At 37.2% G+C, this 27924-nt stretch overlaps 1 protein-coding gene and 1 pseudogene across 2 annotated transcripts in view; both read left to right on the top strand.

The window, feature by feature from the left end:
- Nucleotides 1–27924, top strand: part of NEGR1 (neuronal growth regulator 1) — a 917357-nt gene that overhangs the window by 869840 nt on the left and 19593 nt on the right. The window lies entirely within an intron of this gene.
- LOC308241707 (GEL complex subunit OPTI-like) lies at nucleotides 452–839 on the top strand (annotated as a pseudogene). Its single transcript has one exon. The product of its transcript is annotated as a GEL complex subunit OPTI-like (transcript).

Below are 27924 nucleotides of genomic sequence, written 5' to 3'. Positions count from 1 at the left end.
TCTTATTTGCAGATGACATGATACTATACATAAAAAACCCCAAAGACTTCATCAAAAAGCTACTAGACCTAATAAATGAATTTGGCAGTGTAGCAGGATACAAAATTAGCACCCAGAAATCTATGGCCTTTTTATACACCAATAATGAACTCACAGAAAGAGAAACAACAACAACAACAAAACAATCCCATTTACCATTGCACCAAAAAAATGAAGATACCTAGGAATAAACTTAACTAAGGACTTAAAGACCTGTACTTGGGCTCCTCCTTCCGGGGCACCTGAGCTGAGCCAACTGCTTGGCCAAGTGCGGGTAGCTGCAGCGCTCCCCTGAGCCAGACTGTGGAGCCTCCACTGCTTCCCCGAAAACTGTGACCCGCGACCCCAGACCCCGCCTCCTTTTGGCTGGGCCTGCTCGCCCCAGGCCTGGTCCCAGGGGCGTGACGATAGGATGAGCGGAGGGAGGCGGAAGGAGGAGCCGCCTCAGCTGCAGCTGGCCAACGAGGCCCTCAAAGTCTCTGTGTGGAGCAAGGTGCTGTGAAGCGATGCGGCCTCGGAGGACAAGGATGAATTTTTAGATGTGATCTACTGGTTCCGACAGATTATCGCTGTGGTTCTAGGTGTCATTTGGGGAGTGTTACCATTGTGAGGTTTCTTGGGAATAGCAGGGTTCTGCCTGATCAATGCAGGAGTCCTCTACCTCTACTTCAGCAACTACCTACAGATAGATAAGAAGAATATGGTGGCACATGGGAGCTCACAAAAGAAGGGTTTATGACATATTTTGCCTTGTTCGTGGTCATCTGGATTATCTTTTACACTGCATCCACTATGACTGATGGCGTACAGTCCCCACCTGCTCCCTGTCAGGTCCGAAGGACCCTCTTAGTTACAGCATGAAACATGATTATAGGGGCACCTCAGCCACATGAAACCTGGAAGACCCATGTTTCCTGGACCGAGAATCAGTGTGTTGGGCGTCAGTGTTTTCTGCAAAGATGTGACTTGAAACTTTTTAAAGAACCATCCTCCTTTGGGAAAGCATTTCTAATTGTCCATCACCAATCATTTCTTCTTGGATACCATCATGAAACACTTGTTTGCAGATTGAAGCTGTCATTTAATTTGATGCATCTCTGGATCTGGATGAAACATTAAATTGTCTTCCTCACTTCTCCATCAGGTGTACAATTTTTAAACTGTCAGTGGCATTTCAAGTCTTCCAAAAACATTATGGCAATATGTGTGTGGTCCATAGCACAGTATAAGCAGCATCTGGTAACAGTTTCCATTGTAGAATGTTTTCAGATACTTGAATAAATCAGATCTTTAAATGACAAAAAAAAAAAAAAAAAAAAAAAAAAAAACCTGTACTCGGAAACCTACAGGACATTGAAAAAAGAGATAGATGAAGACATAAACAAATGAAAGAACATACCATGTTCATGGATTGGTAGAATCAACATCATTAAAATGTGCATACTACCCAAAGCAATCTACAGATTCAATGCAATTCCCATTAAAATACCAACAACATATTTCAAAGATCTAGAACAAACTCTCCAAAAATTCATCTGGAATAAAAAAAAGACCCTGAATAGCTACAGCAATCCTGAGAAAAAAGAACAAAGTTGGAGGGATCACATTACCAGGTCTCAAGCTATATTACCAAGCCACAGTTCTAAAAACTGCCTGGTACTAGCACAAGAACAGACATATAGATCAATGGAACAAAACAGAGAACCCAGAAATTGACTCAAGCCATTATGCTCAATTAATATTTGACAAAGGAAGCAAGAGCATACAATAGAGTCAAAACAGTCTCCGTAATAAATCGTGCTGGGAAATTTGGACAGATACATGCAAAAATAAATGAAACTAGATCACCAACTTACACCATACACAAAAACAAACTTAAAATGGCTAAAGGACTTGAATGTAAGACAGAAAACCATAAAAATCCTACAAGACTCCATAGGCAGCAAAATAGCAGACATATGTCGTAGCAATATCTTTACCAACACAGCTCCTGGGGCAATGGAAACTAAGGAGAAAATAAGCAAATAGGACTACATCAAAATAAAAAGCTTCTGCACAGCAAAAGAAACCATCCACAAAACAACAAAAAAGCCCACTGCATGGGAGAACATATTTGCCAATGATATTTCTGTTAAGGGTTTAATCTTCAAAATTTACAGAGAACTCATACAACTTAACAAAAGGAAGATAAACGATCCAATCAAAAAATGGGAAAAGGATCTAAAAAGACACTTTTTGAAAGAGGACATACAGAAGGCCAGAGACATATGAAAACATGCTCAAAGTCACTCATCATCCAAGAGATGCAAATCAAAACAACAGTGAGATATCATCTCACACCTGTCAGAATGGTTATCATCAACAAATCAACAAATGACAAGTGCTGGAGAGGGTGTGGAGAAAAAGGAACCCTCGTGTACTGCTGGTGGGAATGCAGACTGGTGCAGCCACTTTGGAAGACAGTATGGAGTTTCCTCAAAAAGTTAAAAATGGAACTCCCATTTGACCTAGTAATCCCACTTCTAGGACTATATTCCAAGAAAGCAAAAACACCAATCAGAAAGGATATATGCACCCCTATGTTCACAGCAGCACAATTCACCATAGCTAAGATTTGGAAACAGCCTAAGTGCCCATCAGCAGATGAGTGGATTAAAAAACTGTGGTACATCTACACAATGGAATACTATGCCACTATAAAAAAGAAGGAACTTTTACTATTTGCAACAGCATGGATGGAACTGGAAAGCATTATGCTAAGCGAAATAAGCCCATTCGGAGAAAGATAAATATCACATGATCTCACTCATATGTGGGATATAATGATCAACATAATTTGATGAACAAGTATAGATCCAGAGACAAATGGTAGGGGAGGGAGGGTTAAAGAGCAACCAACGGACTTGTATGCATGCATATTAGCATAACCAATGGACACAGACCCTGGGGTGGTGGGAACTTGCCCAGGGTGGGAATGACTGGAGGTGTAGGGGGGGGGGTCAATTTGGGAAAAAAGAGACATATGTAAAACTTTAGACAATAAAAAAAAGAAATAATAGACATATGTTTACCAAAAGTTATATACAAGAATGTGCAGAATAATGTTATTCATAATGGCCCAAATCTAGAAAGAACCCAAATGTCCATCAACAGAACAGATAGTTTAGTATTATCTTTATACAATAGAATCTTATTCAGAAATGAACATGAATGAGCTACAGTTATACACACTATCATGAATAAATTTTGCAAACATAATAAACATAATATTGAATGAAAATAAGCTAAACTTAAAAGAGTATATATTGTTTGATTCTGCTTATTTCAGGTTAAAACATTGCCACAATTAGAAATCAATATAGTGACTACTCTTAAAAATCAGGACAGTGGCCTGGTTGATATAGCACATTGGCTGAGCATCAACCCATGAACCAGGAGGTCATGGTGTCTGGGCACATGCCTGGGTTGTGGGCTCAATCTCCAGTAGGGGGTATACAAGAAGCAGCAGACCGATGATTCTCTCTCATCCTTGATGTTTCTATCTCTCTCTCCCTCTCCCTTCCTATCTGAAATCAATAAAAATATATATTTTTAAAATTGAAATAGTTACCAGAAGGGGGCCACAGTTCCTTCATGGGTGCTTCTTGATCTGGATGGTGGTGGCATGAATATATTTCCTTTGTAAAAACTCTTTAAGCTATACATTACAATTTATGCACATTTCTGTTCTACTTCAATTAAAAGTTTACATTAAAAAGAAAAATAAAATAAAGTAATAATGAATACCCAGTGTCTGTTCTGAACAAACAACAATCTAATATGGCCATCTTTAATTAAAATCACAACATGCCAACTAAATTTGTAGTCCCTTAAATTTGTCATAGAGACATAATCCATGTAAAACATGTCAGTTTTGAATTATTTCCCCTTCTCAATAGTGTTGTGCACAATTCTTAAAAGTCAATCTTGTCAAAAATAATTCATTTTACTTTCTCAAAATAATGAGCACATTGCAGAGGCTGCTTCCTGATTTTATGAAACAATCACTATTTGATGACATTTAAGAAACCTCCCCGGCTTTGTTTTCTGAGATGGTTGAGACAGGACAAAATAAACAGAAATCTATTTGGTACACAACTGATTTGAAATGCCTTCTATTTCCTCTTCCTCATGGTTTTCTGTGAAATGACTTCCAATGAGTTCATCTCAAGTGAGGAAGCGTGGCTTCTCATAAGGAGAAAAATATCTTCTAATGTGGTCATAGATGCTCTAAAGGCCACATGAGGTCCTCTGCACTCAACTCTTTACAGCAGCATGATTGAAATTTTACATTCTAAGTTGCTTTGACTATTTCACCAGCAATAGTAGTGTTCATTTTAGTGTTATTTTGACAATTCCTTACAAAAGGCTATTCTAATAAGTAATGTGAAAATATGAGAGGGGCTTTGAAAATAAAGATACAATATGATCTCTTTTCCTTCTTGTACTTTTCTTTTTAATTCTTACAACAGAAAGCTAGGACATTCAGTGACAGAGATTTTACACTACAGAATCACATTGCATAGAGCATTTGCTAAATGTCCTTGGAGATATCCAGTAGGTCATATAACTATGACTGAAACACTGTACTTGACCATTGGACTTCTCCCATGCAGGTTCTCATCAGGAAGCCAACTGCTTGCTGAAACATAAGAATAAGCATATTGAAGCATTCCATTTTTATTTAAAGCCATGAATATTTCCCATCTTATTCTCCCAGTATCATAAATTGAATTCTTCTCAGGTATCCACAGTTTAGATTGAAGTTTCTTGCTTTGAGAACTTTACTAAAGTCAGAACACTCAGGAGTCAGACTCTAAGCAAGATCACTTACTCTATCCAGTCATAATTTCTAATTCATTTTTATGGTCTATCAATTTGCTACTCCATAACCATAAATCTTCAACTAACTTCAAGTGCAACAATATTTAGAGATATTTATGTCTAGGGCTCCATAGAGAATTCTAAATTTCTCTAATTATATTCTCCTATTATCGAAAATATTTGCTTTAAAACAGTTTTGAAGCCTTAACTCATTAAAAAATATACTGGGGCTCTGTCTTAACCTTGAGCTTGTATTTTTCTCTTTAATTCATTGCCATTTCTGAGCAGACAAAGTTTAAGCTTTCTTCATAAGTCATTAACCCCAACTAGAGTTTAAATGGGCAGCTTGCAGCCTCAAGCTTAGACAACCCTAAAATAAAATTGTTGGTACTGCTTCTGTGATTTCTAATTTTGCTCAGAAGCCAGAAGTATTTGTGGGACTCATTTTGACTGTACATTACCTTATGCATTGTGTGTGCACATGTTTATTTGTTATTATGTGGCTCTCAAACAGAAATGTAAATTCCATGAGGGTGGATATTATGCCCATTTATATCATTGAGCTGTAGTAACTGGTGCCTAGAACAGTGCTCAGTACATAGCAACTGCTCAAAATACATTATGTGAGTTCATGAATATTATTATGTTATAATGTGTGTTGCTTTGGGGCAAAAAAAATGTATTTTATATTGTACTTTATACAGAATTTAAATACTTACTGCTATTTGATGGAAATATATTACTATCTAAACCAAAGATTGGCAAACTTTTTTTAAAGGGCCAGATAGTAAATAGTTCTGTCTTGTGGGTTTATGTTCTTTCTCACAAGTACTCAACCCTGCTGCAAGGATTTAACTCTGCAATAGTAGCAAAAAAGTAGTTACAGATTTTTAATGAATGTTTCTATATGGTCCTTCAGCTAAAAAGGGTTTTCAATTACTAAATATTATTTAAAATGTCTTTTTATTTATTTCAGAGAGGAAGGGAGAAGGAGAGATGAAAGCATCAACGATGGGAGAATCATTGATGGGTTGCCTCCTGCACACCCTACACTGGGGATTGAGCCCACAACCCAGGCATGTGCCCCAATTAGGAATCGAACCGTGACCTCCTAGTTCAGTGGTCGGCAAACCGCGGGTCGTGAGCCACATGCGGCTCTTTGGCCCCTTGAGTGTGGCTCTTCCACAAAATACCACGTGTGGGCGCGCACATACAGTGAGATTGAAAGTTCGTGGCCCATGCGCAGAAGTCTGTTTTCAGCCTGGGCGAGTCTATTTTGAAGTGTTTCTAACGCCGAGCCATACTCAAGGGGCCAAAGAGACGCATGTGTCTTAGTTCATAGGTCAATGCTCAACTGAGACATGCTGGCCAGGCACTAAATATTTCTTTTAATCAAAACTCATGACACTTGAAAATTATATAAGATTAAAATGTCCATTTTCAGAAATAAAGTTGTATTGAACATAACCATGCCCACTGATTTCTTATTGTCTATGAATGCATTTGTGTTCTAATGACAGAACTATTAGACTATACAGCAGAACATTTAAAGAAGGGGACTGGAAATGATGGGGAATTTGTCCTTACATTCTCTGATTATAACAATTTCCATATCTTCAAGCCATGGGATTCCTATAGTTAAAACTTAGTAAAGGGTACAAGTAGAAAGAGTAAGATGTATTTCCACACATGTTGGTGAGAATCTGTAGATACAGAACACAATTCTCAGTTACTGATAATTATTGATTCAAGAACCAAAAGCATAAGTGATGTCCACAGATGATGTTAAAGGGTCACAGAAATCAATAGGGCTAGGCTTTCATCTTTCTATCAATTTACAACAGTTTTTTTTTTTACAACAAAAACTGAAGTTTACTTCTCATTTTAACCCTCTAACACAGTCAAAGGTGCTAGTGAAAAAAATCTAGAAAATCTGTACATCATTTAATCAAGAGTTGGCTATATATTACCATCTTCTAAAAACTGAAAATAAACATCAAATGAATATTGCTTACATCTATTAGAAGAAAGTACGCTAGTATATGTTTCTCACAAATCATAAAAAAAACTGTTAGCATTAGGTGAAATACATCCTATTTATAAAAATACACGATGTGATCTTTTTCTAATTAAAATATGAGCTTCACAAGAATAGACACTATATAATTTGATGAAAAAATTAATGAATAATGCTCACAAAGCTATTCATTTATTCATTCATGCATGCATTTGATCAACAAATTATGTTGTCTATTACCTGCTAAGTGCTATGGACACAAAGATATATGAAGAACTCCCTCTGCCCCTCAGCAACTCTTTAATTGTAGAAATAATAAAAGTGGACCCAATGAAATGTTTTGATATAATCTATATATATATTAAAAAACAGCGACCATAACGGCCATAACAACCAGTCGCTATGATGTCCACTGTGGCCAGTGAACCAGGCGATCAGGGGGTGGGGCCAGCCGGCCAACCTCATGCCCCTCCCCCTTGCCAGCCTGCCCCGGATCAGACTCTCTGACCCCAATGAAGAGCTGGCGGCTGACCAAACGCCTTTTCCCTTCCCCCCCAGCTGGCCTGCCCCTGATCCCACCCCTTGCCCCAATGGGGGATGGGTCTGGGCGGTCAACCACCTGCAGCCCCTCTCCCCAGCCGGCCACGCCCACTATGGGCCCCCACCACCCTGATCAGCCCACAGACCCTCCCTTCCAGCCAGCCCCACCCCTAATCACCCCCCCACCCCAATAGGAGGCGGGGCCTCCGGCCAATCTCCCATGGCCCCTTGCCCTGGATGGTCAACCTCCCACTATCTCCTCCTCCCGACAGGCCCAGCCCCACTGTTGGGGCTGGGCCGGCTGGACCCCACCCATGCACAAATTCTTGCACTGAGCCTCTAGTCTTAAGATAAAAGGCATTCAAAGGCAATGTCTCTTAAGTGCCAAATAAGTAATATAAGAAATAGGGACTAGAATAGTTGTGGGAAGAAATGGATCATTAAGAGCTAATGATCAGTGAAGGCTTCCTGGTAAAGAAGAGATTTACAAAGGAATTTCAAGGATAAATAACACCCAGTAAATATTTGATGCATAACTATATATCTAAGATTTACATAGCTGAAGAAAGATGGCAAAATTGTCAGCTTTCTGGACCCTGATCCTAGACCCACAAGGAGGTTCAAGGTAAACAAGTATTCACTCAGTGGCAAAAATCACCAATTCTGCCCTCTTTCTGCCTGCTATCTGAGCCTTTCAATGTACAGGTAACAGATTAACTTGAACACAGTAGGATCCTGAATAGGGGGGGAAAGAACATAGGATTGTTTCTGTAAAAATGCTGTAACATCTAGGAAGATGATTGTCTACAACAACCCTCAAGTGTTTCTGACAAAAGGTCAGAGTCAGCCATAACCTTCTATCAAAACAAGGCCCAGTAGACAGATCCCTAATGTTGTTTCTGAACTGTCCCACATTTTTGTTTTAAAACTATTTCCCATTACCCTGGCCTACTGTTACTACAGTTTTAAACATTTGCTAGGATTGTGCCACATGAAGTTAAAATGTCTAATTATTTCATAGCAGCAAATTGTTCATGTGTTATTTTGGAAAGTAATGTAAAACTCTCTAAAATATTTTAAAATGCTTCATATCTAAATGCTCATGTAACATGTGGAGTTACTATTTGCTAAACATTTATTAGTATATAAAAGTGATATTTCATTCAAAGTAAATCATTGAAATGTGTTTCCTAACCTGGTAAATGAACACATCCATTTTGTAATTCCATTTCTTTTATAGGATGTCATAATCAGCAATTTTAAAAAATTGACTTATAAATGGCATGTACCTATTTCAGTTACCACTTGACATATTTACCAAATATCAATCTTGTGATAAGCATAGGGAGTATTCAGTGTTGGGTAATTTAGATTCCCATCTTCAAGGACCAAAATTTAATAAAGATGTGGTCAATATAAACAATATTTTTTCAGGGTTTTTCCCCATCTGATTATTATCTTTTTGTAAATGCTTGTCCAATGGTATTATTGATAGCATATTAACACACAAAACCATTTCAATTACCACTTGACATACTTACAAATCACCATCTTGTGCTTACATAGAAGAATTCAATGATAGATAATATAGATTTCCATCATCAAGGGGCTATAAAAAATCTAGATAACATGAAAACAGATAGCTATGCTAGAAGGTAGAATGGGATTTCTTAAAAGCCCACCATCACTAAAAATATAATCCAATCTATTACAGTACTGTTGTCTACAGGACCCTGAATGCTCTGACTTCTGCTCATCTCCCCAGCTTCACATAGTGCACTCTTGCTCATCACTGTTCACCAAGTTCTTTTGATGCCTAGTGTCAGAACTGGTACAGTGCCATTTCTATCTTATATCATTGGCTCAAGCAAGTCTCACGGCTGAACTAAAGTCATGAGGCAGGGAAGTACTACCTACGGTGGGAGGCTCTGAAAAGTACATGGCAAAGGGTATGGATACAGGGAGGGCTAATGGATTGGGGCCAATAGCACAACCTACCACACCATGTTATGTACATGATTGTGTTTTTCTGATCACTGACTCCTTTGTGTACCCAGTCACACTGACTTCAAAGTAGTTGATAACCTCACTTTACTTCCAAGTGTGGTTGATCACATGGCACATGGGTCATGTGGTTGACCACAGTCTCAGACATGGCCATGAATTTTGCCTGGGAGAAATGTATTCTGGACTAATTTATATAACAATGACTTTGGACATATGTCCCCTAGATTCAATTGTTTATATCTTGAAACAAACGTGCCATCCAAGGAATATATTTATTGGTAATAGCCTGGAAAGCCTCACCTAAATTTTTGCACACAGTGAGCACCCTATAAATGCTACTTTGTAACTGACTGTTTTATCCCATTTCAAAATAAAGGTGACCAATATGTTTCCATGATTCTGATCATGTGGGAATATTAATATTCAAAACCTTACTAAGCTCCTCACCTGCATCAGCTAAGCTGATTGAGTTTGTAGGACCAATCAAAAACAGACACAACAAGACTTTATTCTTTTAATTCTGTAAATATGACATTTCTAATTTCCTTGATAGAAATAAAGACCTAATGTGGTGCCTCTCAAACTTTAATGTGCATTTGAATCATCTAGGGATTTTGTTAAAATGCACACTTTAATTCAGTAGTCTGGGCTGAAGCCCAATATTCTGTATTTCTAACAAGCTCTAACTGATGTTGATGCAATTGGTGCTCAAACCACACTGAAATGGCAAGGGTCTAAAGATAGACCTTTCTGAATAAAATCCTTATCCATGAGTCTTGTAACAACTGCATTGAAAGTAATGAGAAGTGAACTCAACATGTAGACTACTAAAGATTTTTTTCATGTACCAAAAACATGTGATACTTTTGTATGCTGAAAATGAATAGAAATTATAATTTGGAAACAGATCCGTAATCAAAATAAAATCATATTCATCAAATAGCAACTACTTTATTACTCTATTACAGGCTGTGGTTGTTGGCAATGAATACAGAATTACACCTGGACAGGTAAATTGGATCAATGCTCATGAGACTTTACTGATAATTCAGTATGTCTCACTTCATAATAAACCATCAGTCATTGTGTTCATCCACTAACAAAATGTATTGATTTACTTGTAGAATAAGGTGCAATATATTTTGAATAAAGGCACTTATTTTATTCACTCAAAAATATTTAGCACCTACCAGGATATTACCTGGTGGTAGATATTGTAGGTGAATCAGTGATAGTTGATGACACAGGACACCTATTTTCAATAGGCTTACAAACCAGAGAACAGAAATGGATCATCAAATAACAGTAAAACAATTTGGGAAGCAGACAGAAGTGCTAAGAAATTCTAAAAAAGGGAAAAAAGGAATCTCTCACCCAGAGTCCTGCTTAGGACCTTTAATGAGCCATGGAAAGGACATGGTGCATCAATGGAAGTACTCAGTATATTTTAAAATTTATTGAAGGAAAGGTAATATGATAAAATTCCATTCACACCCTAGAAACCCAACCAATAAATAACAAACTTGACACTTTTGCTCCTATTTGAACATTTATGATTCTCATTCACCTTTCTCAGTTTTTGCTTCTGTAAAATGATTTGATCTTCTTATCCACAGAGCCCTACTCAAAATTGATTACAGTGCTATACAGAAGTTACTCAAATAACTGCCATTTAGTTCAACATTGTTTCATTATAACACTAACTAGAGGCCTGGTGCATGAAATTCGTGCACAGAGGGGGGGTTCATCAGCCCGGCCTGCACCCTCTCCAATCTGGGACCCCTCGGGGGATGTCCAACTGCTGGTTTAGGGGCATTAACTCCAGCCATTAGGAAAATCACAAAGAATGTTCTTGACATACAAACAATTTGGTTTTATGAGTTGTTTTCATAATAATGGGCATTCCTTTAAATAATATCTGCTTACATACAATACAGTTGGTATTATGTGAATTCAGAAAGTTAATATCACAAAATCATAGAAGGTTGTAGTGGAAATAACCTCGAATTGTCTAGTCCAAACTTTTATAAATATTGGAATTCCCTTTCAAATATTTTGAATGCTTTTTGTCCTAAGAAGCTTAACCAACTTTTGAGGCAACCTATTTTCTGTGAAAGGACCGGGACCGGGGGACTCCCGCTGGGCTGAGGGGACTGGGCACTGCCATCTTGTGGCTATGGGCACTGGCATCTTTGTGATGGTGTGATGGTCAATTTGTGTATTCCCTCTTTATTAGATAGGATGAGGGGGGGAAAAAAGAAAGAAAGAAATTCCTGCCTGGAACAACTGTCTATGCAGAGTTTGCACGTTTTCCCCATGTCTGCCTGCAATTTCTCCAGGTGCTCTGATTTTCTCCCACGTCCCAAAGATGTGCATGTGGGGTGAACTAGCACATGTACATTGGACCAGTCTGAGTGATTTGGGGTGAGTGCACCCTGTGATGGTAGTGTGTCCTGTCCAATATAGGTTCCCTCTGTGCACCCTGAGCTGCTGGGACAGGCTCTGGCCAACCAGGGCCCTGAACTGGAAGAAGCAAGTTAAGAAAGAATTATCTCACTTGTTTTTATTGATCTTCCTTAAATGTTTGTGTAGTTCACATTTATTACAATGTTTAGTATTAGAAGCATTTTGGATTCTTATTAAGAAGTTTGGTGATGTTTTTGTGACCAAAAATATGCCAAAGGAACTTGACTCTTGTTTATATCAGTTAACTTATGGGGAAATTGGTTTCCTTAGACATCATTTTGATTAAAGCCACAGTTCTAAGAACCTTGACAAATTAAGTAAAGGCTTATTGTATAGTGCTTGGAAGACGTGATTAATTAGAGTAGTTTGGAGAAGAATAAAAACAGTGATAGAAAATGTAATCAGGAGTAAAGAAAGAAAATGGGATTTGGGGATTTGTTTGGAAAGTTATGTAGGGGAACTTTGATTTTTGTGGGAATTTTAGACTAAGGGTAATGAACAGCTAACTACTTGCTGGTCAGGGCAGAACAAAAAGAAATATAATCCAGCTAGACACAAAAGTAATCACCACTTTTTTGCCTCTGACCCCTGGAACCTGCTCTTCCTGTGAGCTATCAAGAAGAGGCAGGTTTCCACTGCTCTGTCACTGGCCCGGGGCACTTGCCAGTGTTTCAGATCAGCATATTCAGGTCCTGGCCATAATAATGCCAAATGGGGCCAGGTGCTTGCTCAAGAGTGTCTGGCCCTATTTCACTTTCAGTATTCTGTTGGAGATGTCTAGGTTCCTTTGACAACTAGAATTATGAGCTTGGATTGAGACCAGTTCATCACAGCACCTAATCCAGGGCCATCTTTTGTGTGGTGCTCCAAACCAGTGCAAACTACTAAACTACTATTGTGCCTAGGTACTTTTTCAACCTAAAACAAAACAAAAACAAGAAAAAATATTTTCTTTATTGCATTATAATTTGGTAGGTAGCTGGTTTGAACCACAGATTGGTAGCTATTGCTGATAAAAATAAATGAAGAACCATGTCCATCAGGGCATGCAATTCCTGTAAGAAAATTGATTTAAAAATTGTTAATAATGAGAAGTCTTAAAGCCCATAAAAAGTGGTGCTGCTTTAAGAAGAATATGTTCACTATAAATCTTCCTTTGACTTAAGAAAGTCATACTTCTTCTTGATGCCTGACCTGATGAGGTCTCCTTGCCTGAAAATCACCATAAGCACAAAGGATACTTCAAACAGATCTTGTAGACATATGTTAGACAAACACAAATTCAGGCACTTAATTTCTATGGAGTAGTTAATTAATGATAAGTGGTAGTCAAATGATGATTAATGATACTTTTTCTTTCCAACGAGTTTGTTCTCAGCCTGACTTCCCTTGTCCCCAATTTTCTCATAATTATTCATAAATGCAAAGTGGACAGAAAGTTTGTAAACATTTTCATATTTGGTGCAGAGCATTTTAAATTCTTGACTCACTAATGTGTTAGATTTTTTTAAACATGAATTTATGTGGTCATGGCTTTATTATGAATGAGTAAGACTTTATCCATCAGTTTCATCATCATTTGGGAAGGGGGGAGGTAATAGCTTTTTTGAGATATAATTTGCATACCATACAACTCAATGGTTTTGAGTATATTCAGAGTTGTGCAGCCATAGCCACAATCAATTTTAGAACATTTTTATCACCTATGAAAGAAACTCTATACCTTCTAGCTATCACCCCCAAAACATCCCATCCCTTTCAGCCCTACAACCACTAATTTTTCTGTCTCTATATATTTTCCTATTCTAGACATTTCATATAAGTGGAATAATAATGTTTCATAACAATTTTATTGATTACTTTTATGCAGCTAAATATATTTCATATTATTAAATATTTTGTTTTTCTGAACCATATATTTACAGTCATTGTGTACCTACAATGTTTGTAGAACTATTAATATAGCTTATATTTAAAGCTCTAAAAATGAACATATAGTTTAGAATATATATAAATACACTTTGAAACAGGACTTATTTCTAAGTTATTGGCTCATTACTGATTCAACAACCTCAATATGATTTCAATTCTTAAAAAAATGTATTTGACTGAAAACATATTTTTAGTCATTTTTTCAGTCGTTTCTGTTTGCTTATCAAGTTGTTTTGAAATATAGAGAACCACCATGTTTATTATCCGTAACAACAAACCTTTAAGCTTGCAGAGAATAATCTCTCTCTCTGTCTCCCATGCACACTGGGCTCCAGGAGTCATACTTCTGTATTGCCCGGGACAGTTATGGAACACTGTGGAGCCCAGTGACTGTGTCTACTTTGAAGAGTCCTTAAAAGCAACTGCAAAAACATATGTCTCACTTGGACTATGCCTATGGACTCCTAATTTGTCTCCCCAGCTTCATCTACTCTTTACCACAAATAGTCCGAGTGATACATTTAAAATGTGTCATTCCTTTTTTTTTTTTTTTGTGATTCTACTTTTATTTATTATTTATTTTTTATTGTTTAAAGTATTACATATAGTAGTACATATATTCCCTTTTTTTTCCCCATTGACCTTCCCCCAGCCTCCCTACCCCCTGTCGCATGCTCTCATCCCACCCCCCCCCACCCCCAGTGTCTTGTGTTCACTGGTTGTGCTTATATGCATGCATACAAGTCCTTTCTGCTCAAAACCATCCAATAGCTTCCTGTCTCACTGAAAATAATATCCAAACTCTCCACCGAGGCCTGTATGATATTGTCCCCAGTTCTATAACCTCATCTCTTACAATTACCCTCTCACTGGACTCTCCTACTGTATTTCAGCTATTCTCATTTTATTTCTGTTTTTAAACACATCAAGCATGCTCCTGCCTTGGGGCCTTAATGCTAACTGGTCCCTCTGCTTAATACAGTTTTCCTTCTAATATCTTTATGGCTCATGTTGTTACTTTATTCAACTCTCTAGTCACAAGTCTCCAAATTCATGACCATACATAAAACAGCACCCAACCCTTCCATTCACTTTCTATTCCCATATTCTATTTTTTATTTTCTCAACACTTATCACCACCTAATGATTGATTAATTGATTTTTTTCTCCCTTCCCCTGCCCAAATAGAAGCTCCCTAATTGCAAGAAACTTGTGTGTTTACTGCTGTAGTGTGTGAGTAGTACCTGGATAATAGAAGGTTTTGAATAAATGTCTGTTGAATGGATGAGTGGATAAATAATTGGACAAATGGGTGAATGAATGAAATATTGATCCTTTTCTCTTCAGATAAAATGTCTCCAATATAGAAGCGTGGAATTTCTACATAACATTCTTTTTCTGAGTACAATTGAAAATTATCAACTCTGCTTTTAGGGCTATAAATTAGCTTTTGTCCTAAAATTATTCCTAATATTGTATAACATCAATGCAATCCTATATTAATTTAATTAGGTAAAAAGAATGCCTGATTTTATTTTGACCTGAAGAAAACTTTGAAAGATTCAAAAGATGAGAGAGTTTTCTAATCAGACAAGCTGACTATAAACCTGCTTTTACAGCTGACATTTTATAGTCACTGGATGAAATATTTGAAACAATGAGGAGGCTTGATCGTGAACATCCTTCTGTAGGGTCCTACATACACATCTTTCATCGCTTCTTCTTCCATTAGTGCATGTTTTACTAGAAAAATTAGAATCTTCTAGCCATTTTTTACCTTATCCAAACTGTACTTTTTCAATATTAAACTGAATTCATGATTTATAGCTGCATCATATTTCCAGATACATTTTCTTTTGCTTTCAAATCAGTATTTGTGGGTTTTGAATACATCTAAACAATGCCAGGAAATATGTATTTATTGCCTGAACACAAAAAATAATCACTTCTATCTTTATTCTTATGTGGAAAGTCACAGCTATAAAAAAGCCATAAGACACACCATTTCCGAAAATTTAGTGATATGTATGAATTATATATTTTCTGTATCATCAAGCTGAAATTTCAGTGTTTTACAAGCAATTCTGTGTTATAAGGACTTTCACACATCTAAGAGTTTTACAGTGAAAATACAGTATGACTGCATTAACTACACAGTATTTAGTTTCATTAAAAAATCTGAAACACAAAACTTAATTTTAAATTAAAACAAGGAAAAAAGGCACATTATATTTCCCAGTTACCTAGTGAAGCCTCAAGACAAAGCAGCAGAGAGCTGCAGGTAAAGGGTGTATTAGGGCAAAACCCGGGAGCAGAGGTCAGGTCAGGACAGCAGCGGAGGCCCAAAGGAAACCAAAGATCTAACAGGTATCTCCCTACTCACTAAAAGGGAGAAAAGGCGTCTTCCAGCTAATGGCCAAAGTTTGCCGAAAGGTGCCAAACAACAAAAGTGCAGAGATGAGTTGCCCAAGTGGTTTAAAGGGACATTGTCCCCTTTTGAAACTGCAGCACGAGGCCATAAACAGTGTCCTTGGGGACTTGGTACTTGTGTAGTATTTTTTTAGGCATTGGTTTTCCCTGCCCTACTAGGCAGTTGGCAAAGAGAGACCAGGGCTGGCAAAGGGCCTCTAACATACGGTAGGCACTAAACACACTTCACTGAATAATAAATGTAAATCACTGCACCCCCCCCCCCAACACCACACACACACACACACACACACACACACCCCAGTGAATCCTCCATAAATGAGCACAGGTAACCCAAAAGATGTATTTTCACTATAAAACCAAATACACCTCTTAAATATTTCACTCACAGAATCACTTTGAACTGAAAACAAACACAAAGTTTCCATCTGAAAGTTTTAAGCATCACAAAGCAACGTGTGTTTTTTTAATGGAAGGGCCTTCTCAACCATGCCATAGTATATCATCCCCACCACGATGTTCTAATTGCCCCCATTTGTCTGGCTGCAGAATAAAGAGGTGGTGGCGGGGGGGCGGGGGGTGTCTAGGACTGGCTAGAGAGCTCCCAGGGTGAGAACAAAATGGCACGCTCTGTACAGTGGGCCTGACAGATGGATAAAGCCCCCGATGGATGGCTCTCTGTTCAGACTGCCTCAGAGGCCACTGGCTCCGGGTGATTTGGCTCAGGCTATTAACAAAAGGAAGTTTTACTCAGCCGGATTTTCATCAGTAAGGATTTTATCTTGCAATCCACTGAACATTTTAATTAAAAATGAAATACAGTTTAGACTTCACTTAATCTTTCAGACTTTATTTTTTTCATTTTTCCTTAAAAATAATAAAAACTGCTGTGGTATAAGGCAATGTATATTCCTGACTTGTAAAAGAATCCATTTAAATACTGGGTGTTAGTTTGTTCCTTCTTTAGAAATAGATGGTACAATGAATCTAAGTTCATTGAAAATAACAAGGCTATGCTATAACATGGTATCAGCAATTCAAGTCAAGGTGGTTTATGAAAAATATACTGAAACTACCCAGATGTTACCTCTTAACCATAAAACCAAAGAGAAATGATGTGTAGGTCATGCAAAGGTTTCTCCTTACTTCATACTGGTTTGTTTGTAAAAGAGACATCTGAAAAGGTTTTAGCAGTACCTAGGCTCTAGGTGCTAAATATTTTTAAAGTGCTCTTTTCTTTTTCTTTATTTGACTCCAAAGGTGGTTTTGTTTGTGTGTGTGTTCGCTTCTTTGCTCTTAATGATAGATCTTATTCTAAAAATGTTTTACCTTTGTATTTTTTGCTTATCTCTGAGGGCAGCATGACAAAGTGGTTAAGAGCAAAGATCTTAAAATCATATAGACTGGGTTAAAAACAGATCTGCAGCACTTACATGTGTGAGCTTGTCCCATCTATAAACTGGGGTGAATAAGACTGCTGCGAGGAGTCAATAAATTCATATTTGCAGAGTTTTTAGAACAACAGTTAAACATAGTATATAGGTCTATGAAAGAATCAGCTATTCTCCTTACTTTGTCCTAAGTCCAAGAGGTCCTCAAACATGTAAATTGTTTTATTTTCTTTAGCCTTGTCTTTCACTGACATTATGTCCCCAGCACTTGACATTATTAGGGCTTATCCTCAGTGCCTTAACACTGTAGTTGTTTTATGGATAAAAAGACAAGTCCTTTTTATTTCTGTGAACCTTTGGCTTGGTCACTCCATGTCTGCTATTGAGGATGAGACTTAACACGGCCTGCCTTTGCAGCAGGTGTGTAACCCTTCTGCCCACAGGCTAAACACGGAGCTCAGCTTAATGTCATCTAGCCAGAAGGGCAAGCACCAAGAGCTGGCATTGCCATTCATATTTTCAGCTGTGAAAACACAGGAGGATGCTCAGAGTCTTTTGGGGCACTAGCCTATACACACAAATGCTGGGGCAGTCCCCCTCCCCACCCATAATGATAATTCTGTCTTCCTTTGTCCCTTTGATAAGTGTCTATGAGTGTCTCTGAAGCAGTGGTCTGTATGAGAAGTGTGTGTGTTGTCAGTCTGTGTGTTCTTATGTATGGCTGCACAGTTCCCTTTGAGCACATCTCTATTGGTTTTCCTACACTCTTTGTTGCATATTATTCTTGTAGGGCTCATACCATATTGAAGTGCAACATTACTCTCTTCATGTCATTGTCTGTCTACCACTTAAAACTCTAGACATTTAGAATGGAGTATTGACTTATTTTACAATTCACATGATTCCTTAATATAGAAATAAAATTTATATTTTATTGCTTACTGAATTTGATGAATACAATTCATTTATTCAACAAACACTTAAACATACTATATGCCAGGATCTGGAAATAGAGCTGGTTTTTAGTATGCTCATTTTTAAAAGGTGCAGGACATACTATGCATCCCTATTAACTAAAACATAGCTAGTAATTTAAATGTTTTTTTTAAACCTATTGATTTATTTCCCTTGGTCAGCTCTTCATAGAAAAAGTAAAGGATTTTCTCTCTTGCTATAAACACAAAGTAAGAAATAATCAGTGAAAGAATATATAAAGATCAGACATATATTTACAAAAAGATTAAGCTATGTTAACACAAATGAATGCAAATCCATGATAGGAATGAACTTGACTAATTAACCTTACCATCAAAAGATTTTCTTCTTCAGAGAAAAAAAAAAAGGACAAATGAGGACAGTCCATCCATTGGCATGCTTGTTGACTTGAGATGCTTGTGCAATCTGGCTCACAAGGTCTGTCTTCTCTACACTGGAAAAGCAGACTGTAGCCTGGGCCATGCAGGGGGCTTGCGTGTCTATAAAGAAAACAATTTCTGAGTTTGGACTCAGGTAAATACCCAACTATTGCATGTGCCTACATGCCTTTGAGTTTCAAGGCTTGGGCATACAGGTGCAGACATTTTTAGGTGAGCTTACAAAGTAAATACCAGTTATTCTAGAAATCAACCTAAACAGGCCCAAAGGAGATGGGGTGGAGTGGTGCAAACTAGGGTACAGAGGAAGAATTTCAGCCTGGCTGCCAGGTAGGCTTCCAGCTCCTCACGGGCATGTCTTTGATATGTAATTTTCAAAGCTGGCGCTATTCTTATTGCAATCACACTCCATTATGAGGAAGCAATTGGCTTAATTATAAGCTCATAATAAGTAAAGAGGTGATGTTTGGTACTTTTTTAAAATTTCACACAATGGTTGATTTGTTAGCTTTTGAAAACAGATAGGAAATTTTCAATTACACCCTGCAAAATACCCTTTTTTTTTTTCCTCTCTCGTTCTGAGTGTTTGAAAAGCAAATGTATCTTGGATCCAGTGCTTTTGTGTTTACAAATCTGGATATGATTTAGTAAGCTTTAAAGAGATAGCAAATGCCTAGTAAGGAAATCAGATTTACATAATTTTCTGCTTGCTTACAGAACACTGCAGTTGAGATTATCTTTTACATTTGGGAAGACTGTTTTAATATGATAAGATGAAATGCCACCTATAGTCCACTTGATCTTGTGAGTTTGACTTCTTAAAATAAATTATGGGCTGATTTGTCATAGTGACTTTTAACATAAATTGCTATTATAACCTAAAGAAGCAATTCTAGAGGAGACTGCTTTTCACCTCATCTACATAAAAAGATTTCAGTTATTTCTACATTTATTCTTTCCTCTGTGTAATTTATTTGCTGTAACTTTACAAGGCAGGAACAACGAAAATCCATGCTTTGTTCATTCCATCCTTTCTTCTATTCATGCATGAAAAGAAGCAAATAGCAGCTTAAATGGAGAAATTGTACAAGTGAAAAAAGCGTCAGCTTTACTTTTTGTCTATTAAAAAAGCATTTTTAGGGGAGTGTTTGTGTGCCTTTTCCCGCACTGGAAACACAATTAGATTGTAACCTTGGGGAAACAGGATGAGCTCAGAGCTTTATTTTATTTATGTACTTATTTATTTTTTATTTATGTATCTATTTATTTACTTATTATTTTTATGTATTTACTTACTTATTCTTGTAGCCTCAATAGCTACTGTAAATAATGAGTGTTATACTACAAACATCTTTTATCTGTACGAGTGTGCTTGCTAGAAAAATAGAGGGCGTTCTGTTAAAACAAGAGACTCCAGATACAGACTCTTCTGCAATCATGAGCCACTGGGGACTGTTTGATGTTTTGTTTTGTTTTTTCATCCAGATTTTTGCTTTATGTTTTGTTAGCCTGATGCTTGACAAAGCTTTCTGTCACTGCCTCTAAATGCTATTTGTCCAAATTTGCCATGGTGCCTATTTTCTGTAGCATCTGTATTCATTATTTGATCACAAAGGGGTGAGAAAATGAGCATGGTTATGTGCTTACTAAGATTAGTTATTCATTGATAAGTATGCAGTTGTAGGCCTTTTACAATTAAAAGGTGTGAGGCAGGTGCACACACAGCTTCTGGTCAAGCTACGTGCAGTCCTCTGGGTAGAGATTACATAGATGTACGTATTATCTCATTCAGGACACAGCGTGGAATTGGAGTAATCTTGGATTTATAAGTGGCTCATGATTATTTCCTTTCAACTCAATGGGACAATAGTACTGACCCCTGGAGTCTCTGATTGGAACCTTTGTTTGTATTGTTTGCAAAACTGAGGAAACACAGAAATCAGACACAGCATAGGATTCTAAAATGTCACCTAAAAAAAGCATGAATTAAAGATAGACAAATTGGTTCAAAGGGAGATTTATTTGACGTTATAAGAGAAATTCTGCCCTGCCAAGCATTCCCATGCTTTAAACCCGCCCTGGTCTAGGAAGAACTCAAAACAGTCCCCCCTTCTGTGAAACAGCTTTCTTGGAACTAAGAGCACTTATTATTATGTGCTGCTCATTTGATGTTCAATCATTCCACATTTTGGTTTCCTATTTCTAAATCTTGTCTCCTTAACCCTTGCATTGCTTTTTATGTGATGTGTCCCAGTATGGAAGGAAATCGTTGGTTGCATTTGTTTTTTATCGCTAGGAAATAATTACCGTGAATAGTTTTTTATACCACAAACTAATTTATTGTATGTCAACTATAAATAAAAAATTAAAAATATATTTTAAAAAAAGAAATGGAAGTTTTTGGCGAGATGCATGTATAATTTTGCAAGGCATCTTCAGGCATCAGGAAAGAATCCACTTTCAGGTTTATTCAGGTTAGTGTCAGGCCCCAGTTCTTTGGGGTTATAGGGCTGAGGTCCTCATTTCTCTGCTGCTGTGAGAGTGAGGCTGCTCTCTGCTTCTGAAGGTCACATGCATTCCTAACACAGGGCCTCTGTCCTCAAGCCAGCAGGAGCAAGCAGACTGTCCCTCTGGGTTGTAGTCTCTGACTTCCTCTTCTGCCACCAGTGGAGAAAACTGCCTACTTTTACTTTTCTTTTTTTTTTTTCTTTATTGATTAAGGTATTACATATGTGTCCTTATTCCCCCATTATCCCCCACCTCCCATTCATGCCCCCACCTCCCTGTGGTCTGTGTCCATTGATTAGGCTTATATGCTTGCATATAAGTCCTTTGGTTGATCTCTCCCCCTTACCTACACTGTCCCCTACCTTCCCTGAGGTTTGACCTTCTGTTTGATGTTTCTCTGCCTCTGGATCTATTTTTGTTCATCAGTTTCTGTTGTTCATTATATTCCACAATACTTTTCTTTTTGGTTTTTAATATATTTTTATTGATTTCAGAGAGAAAGAGAGAGGGAGAGACAGACAGAAACATCAATGATGAGAGAGAATCATTGATTGGCTGCCCCCCACACACCCCCTGCTGGGAATCGAGCCCGCAACCCAGGCATGTGCCCCAACCTGAATGGAACCCTGCATGACCTCCCGCTTCATAGGGCCACCCTCAACCATGGAACCACACAGGCCCAGCTTATTTTTAAAGGCGTTCATAAGACTTGAATAGGTCAACCCAGATCATCCCATATTTTAAGGTCAACTAACTTGGGACTTTAATTATATTCACAAAATCCATTCACAGCAGTATCTTGGTTAGTGTTTGATTCACTAGCCAGAAATGGGACTCTTGGGAGATGGGGTTTACCTGTCACACCCAGAGAATTCTTGCAGAGTAGATGCTAAGTAAATATTTCCTAAATTAATTCACAAATGCATGAACAAATGAATGATAAAAGAGATACTTTTGGAAGTCAGATAACATCATACCAATTACTAATAAATAAAGCTGAGCATCTAGGTAAGAAGATTTTGATGGTCATTATAATTCACCTTATGGCCTTGAGTGGGTTGATTGATCACCTGAAGAGTACCATTCTTCGTTTAAAAAATGACAACAAATATAAAAGGAACTTTTTTTTTTTAAAGACCCAACTATTAGCACCTGAGAATTATGCCTTGGAACCAAATTGCTTTTATAAACTGATTTATACACTATAAAGCATAGTCATAAACATTATCTCCCCCAATACTCACAATAACCCATGGTTATTAATACTGTAATAACCACTCTGTATTTAACAGTGGAAATATGTCTTATTAGGAATTAAAATAGTAAGTTACCTATGTCAAGTAGAAGAGTCTAGTTTTTCCCCACATTATGTCTTACCAGCTGGAAAAGGGCAACTGATCATTACTACCAATGTATATATATAAAAAGGCAGTGACTGTGACAACCGAAATGACCGTTCGACTGGTCACCATGCGGTGCTAGCATAGATGCACAAATACGGGTAAAGTCTATGAGTGAACTAAGAATGAACAAGACAAATGCTTGCCTTCACTGAGCTCGCACTGTAAGAAAGTTAGGTCAGGGATGAGAATTCATAATTGCCACCAGCACAGACCTGAGGTGCCGCTTCTCAGAGCAGCCAGATATACACCTGGTAGTGGACTGGGGGTGTGACTGAAGGGCTGGTGCCAACATGAAGGTGGGGCTGTTCTGGATTTCCCAGAGGAGCCAATGGCTGCCTAGGAGGCGGAGCTTTTGATGCTGACTGGCATAGAAACCAACCAATCAGAACCTAATCTTGGTGAACTGCGAAGGCAGAACCTAAGGTGGGGGCTGAGGAGGGGTTTTAAGGGCAACAGCTATTTGATGTAAGGTGTAAGAAAGCAGTTCAATTTTTTAATAACCAGTTTGGCAGTATAGTGTATATGGCTGGCTATCAGTCCAGATATAGGGGTTATGTATTTTTGTCTGCCAAGAACATTTCCTCCTGCTGAAAAAGGCTTTTCCCTCCCATTTAAGCAATCCTATTTTATATAATCTATCTACACTAATAAAAGGGTAATATACTTATTAGATTGGGTCGACAGGCCATCTTCCGGACATCCGGCTTCCTTCCAGACAAAGCCATGGTGGTGGGGGCTGAGGCAGAGGCAGTTAGGGGCAATCAGGCCTGCAGGAGAGAGCAGTTAGGGGCAACATCAGGCTGGCAGGGGGTTAAGGGCGATCAGGCCGGCAGGGGAGGGCAGTTGGGGGCGACCAGGCTGGCAGGGGAGGGCAGATGGTGGTGAGATCAAGCTGACAGAGGAGGGCAGTTGGGGGTGACCAGGCCTGCAGGGGAAAGCAGTTGGGAGTGACCAGGTCATCAGAGGAGGGAGTTGGGGGTGTCCAGGTTGGCAGGGGAGGGCAGTTGGGGGCAAACAAGCTGGCAGGGGAGGGCTGTTGGGGGTAACCAGGCTGGCAGAGGAGGGCAGTTGGGGGCATTAGGCAGGCAGGCGAATGGTTAGGAGCCAGTGTTCCTGGATTGCGAGAGGGATGTCTGAGGGGTCCCAGATTGGAGAGGGTGCAGGCTGGGCTGAGGGACACCCTCCACCCCCCCGTGCACGAATTTCATGCACCGGGCCTCTAGTGAACTGATAAAAAGCTACTCTCTTCAAATAAACAACAGACAAATATGTCTCTAATTAGTACCTTATTAATGTCTAATTAATACTGACATTCAATTTTTTTTCCAGGATTTGTAGTTTTCTCTTTTACAAATACAGCTTTTGAATCTATGTTCATGAGCCAGTGATCTAGAGATCAAGCCATATTTACGGATTTAAGATTCCCTTTATGTAACTTAACAAACCCAAATGTAATTCAATAGTGTAACATGTATTTTGGGATGGATATTCAAAGAATGGTTGGAATTACCAGACTCATATAATTTAGTAAACACATCCTTAAGTAGAAAAGGACTCAAAATGTCTAATGTGCAGAGATGTATTTGCAAGTTGCCAAAATGAGTATAATTGTCTTTCTGCTAATGCTTTTAATCATGGGATCTCCTAAACAACTCCTTCCCCAGAATTGTTTATGTTTCAATATGTTTTTAAAACTCACTTCGTTTCTTCTCAGCCACTTCCTTTCAATTAAAAATCCTCTTCATGTTATATTTTACTTCATTATCAGCAAACAATAAAAAAAGGCTTTCCATGGCTTATTTTTTCCGTAGCTGTTAACCCCAGATTTAGTCTGATTTAGTTTTCGTAGTCCTATAAATGACTTTGAGCTTGACCTAGGACTCTACGTTTAGCATTGGACTCTGAGATTTCACAGGAATTGTTACTTAGTTCCTTATGAAATAAAAATGACATTGTGGCTATCTTAAAGAAGAAAAACTCTCACCCAAAAAAAACATTAACACAAATTAGGGAATACTGAAATTAGTCATTGTGTGCATTTCATGGAAATTCTAAACCATACAAGTTTGAGTGAAGCTTTCAGTACACAAATAAGCCAGTTCTGTAACAATAGACACTGCCATTGTATATCAGCCAGCTGCATCAAAGAGATGGAGAATTGGGATTTGTTTTCAGTGTTAAATTGAAATCTAAAAAAAAAAATTGTTATTGTTGCTCTGTAATAAACAGGAATGCTGCTTAATGAAAAAATTCTATTTATACTATTGGTGAGTTTCTTGTTCCTAATTCAGACATGTAGATAAGGCTGCTCTATTATTTTTTTATAATGTGGTATCTGCCATAATGCTTAAACAAAGGATCATATTGTTCATATGTGAAGGATATCAGAACAGTTTAAACAGGGTAAGCAAGAAATGGTTTAATATATGAAGAGATTCTGGTAAGATTAGTAGAAATATTCACAGTGCTTATTGCAACCTTTTTATATCCCATTTCTTCAGGGGGGGAGTGGAAAGTGTAACAATGCGATATTAACATTTAATATATTTTTCCTTTTTGGTGAAGGGAGAAAATAATCATCTGTTTTTTTCTAATTTTAAGACTTTTAAAGTACATCCAAGTTCAATACATAGCCCAAATCTTTTTATATTAAAACATTTCTCTAAAAATACAAAAGAAATGGTTTTATGGTTGCTTTCCTTAAATCTTGCACATAAATTTACAGGGAATTTTAAAAACTTTTTTTGACCATTAGAATAATACTAAATTTTCTTATTAATTGCAATTATATTTAAATTTACTGTGAAATAGAAAATGTATATTAGAATACATATATTTACATGTGACTTTCTGATTTCATTAGCAATGGTTAGGAATTGATGTACAGAAACTGTTAATGCAATAAAACCAAATTGTCACATTTATTGTTTTTATACCAGACCTTACTTTCTAAAAATCTATAGTGCCCTTAATTCCTTTTCCATTTCTCAAGTTTTTAAGTCCTGACCTCAAGCATGAATAACAAACTGAAACTGTTTTTTTACTTAAAAACAAAACAAGCAAACAGAAAAAGCACTGCATTTTATGCAGAGATATTCTGAATGCTACTCTTCTGAATTCATGTGTACCTTTGGGGAACTGAAGAATCAACACATAATCTAGACATTCTGCAGAACTTTAGATACCTATTTTTTTGATTCTAGGTAGTGTTCTCATTCTTCTTTATACAAATAAATTAACCATTCATATTAGGTTTCTAATATGACAATTATTCAGATGCCACTAATATTTGATCAAGAAATACTATGAGCTTCAATATGCTTGATGCATTAAAAGGTACAAGTTGAACACATTGTGATAGGTGTAAATAAAGCATACATTGACTACATTTCTTGGAAATTATTTCAAAGATTTGATATTTTGAAAAATAACTATCACTTCTAGCATGTATATAGAACAAACTCATTTGTGTTTTGTTACTTGAAATGACTAATTAGAGTGATGTGTAACTATTGGATAATTTAGTAGATTATGAAATTATTTTGATCATATTTTATTTAGAAATATTTTCAGATGGTATTTGCTTCATTTAATATTAATAAGCAGTAAGAGTTATAGAAACCTGAAACACAATACTAAATAAATTAATGTGGGCAGTGCAATGTGCTGGAAAGGACACAAAACTCAAAGTCTGGAGACTTAAATTAATTCTCTGTGCAGCTCTTCCCTGTCTAGGCTTCAGTCCCTCTGGCTTTAAAATGGCATAACCCTATAATGCCTTCTCTAACTAGATTTCTGATTTGATTATACTCGACAAAGGGGAATAGAGTCTCTCAAAGTTTTTTTTTAAACTTGGAATTATAATAATACATGATTTGGTAAAAAATCATCCCTTTTCTTCCAAGGAGAATATTTTGTTTCTACTTGACTATGAAAATTCCTCAAAGCCAAGGAGTAAGTCTTATTCATCTTTGTATATTTAGCAGTGAGCACAATGCCTAACACAAAGTAGATGCTCAGTAAGCATTTGTTGAATGATAATGTGATTGATATTATAAAAATCAATTCTTCTTAAGTTACTCCTTTTCTGAACCTGAGCTTAATTTTCCAGTTTGACGTTTAAATGTATATACAGTTGACCCTTGAGCAACACTGGGCTTGGGGCACTAACACCCTATGCGGTAGAAAATTCACGCATCATTTTTTACTCCCCCAAAACTTAACTAGTGTTCTGTTGTTTACCATAATCCTTATTGATAACATGAACAGTCAATTAAAACATATTTTATATATTATGTATTCTATACAGTATTTTTACAATAAAGTAAGCTACAGAAAATAACATATTAAGAAAATTATAAAAAAGAGAAAGTTCACTTACAGTATTTTTTGAATAATATCCTCAATTGGACCTGTGCAGTTCAAGCTTGTATTGTTCAAGGGTCAGCTGTATTTTGATTAAGGATAATGGAAAATACTGTTAAAGTGGTGGCGTCTGTTAATATATTAAAGGCTCTGTCTAATGAAATGACAAGTCTTCTCCTTGTGATTTATGATCAAAAGAACTGTGGATATAATTTTATCAGATGATTGACTGAAAAACTTATTAATGTAGTTCCAGGAAGCCTTACTTCAGCTATAGTCAAAAACTCTTTCAAACAATAATGTGATCAAATTTGCCATATCTATAAAAAAAATGAGGCAGAGATAAGGTTTTCCAATATAATAGTTTGGAAAATTCCCACCCTTTTTTTCTTTTTCTTAAATTTTATTTTATTTTACTTTATTGTTGACAGAATTATAAATGTCCCCCAATTTTTCCCTTCTTTACCCCCTCTCCCCCTTTTTTAAAAAATAGCTTGACTAGTGTCCAGAGAAATTATAAGCATCATATTGTCTCTACTTGGAGGGAAGAGTGACGAAGCATCCTTAAAAATCAATATTAATCCATAGTG

Source organism: Plecotus auritus (genome assembly GCF_963455305.1).
Source record: "Plecotus auritus genome assembly, chromosome: 2".
NCBI classification, from domain to species: Eukaryota; Metazoa; Chordata; class Mammalia; order Chiroptera; family Vespertilionidae; genus Plecotus; species Plecotus auritus.
Note: the sequence above shows the minus strand (reverse complement) of the source record. Positions and strands in the feature narration are given on the sequence as shown.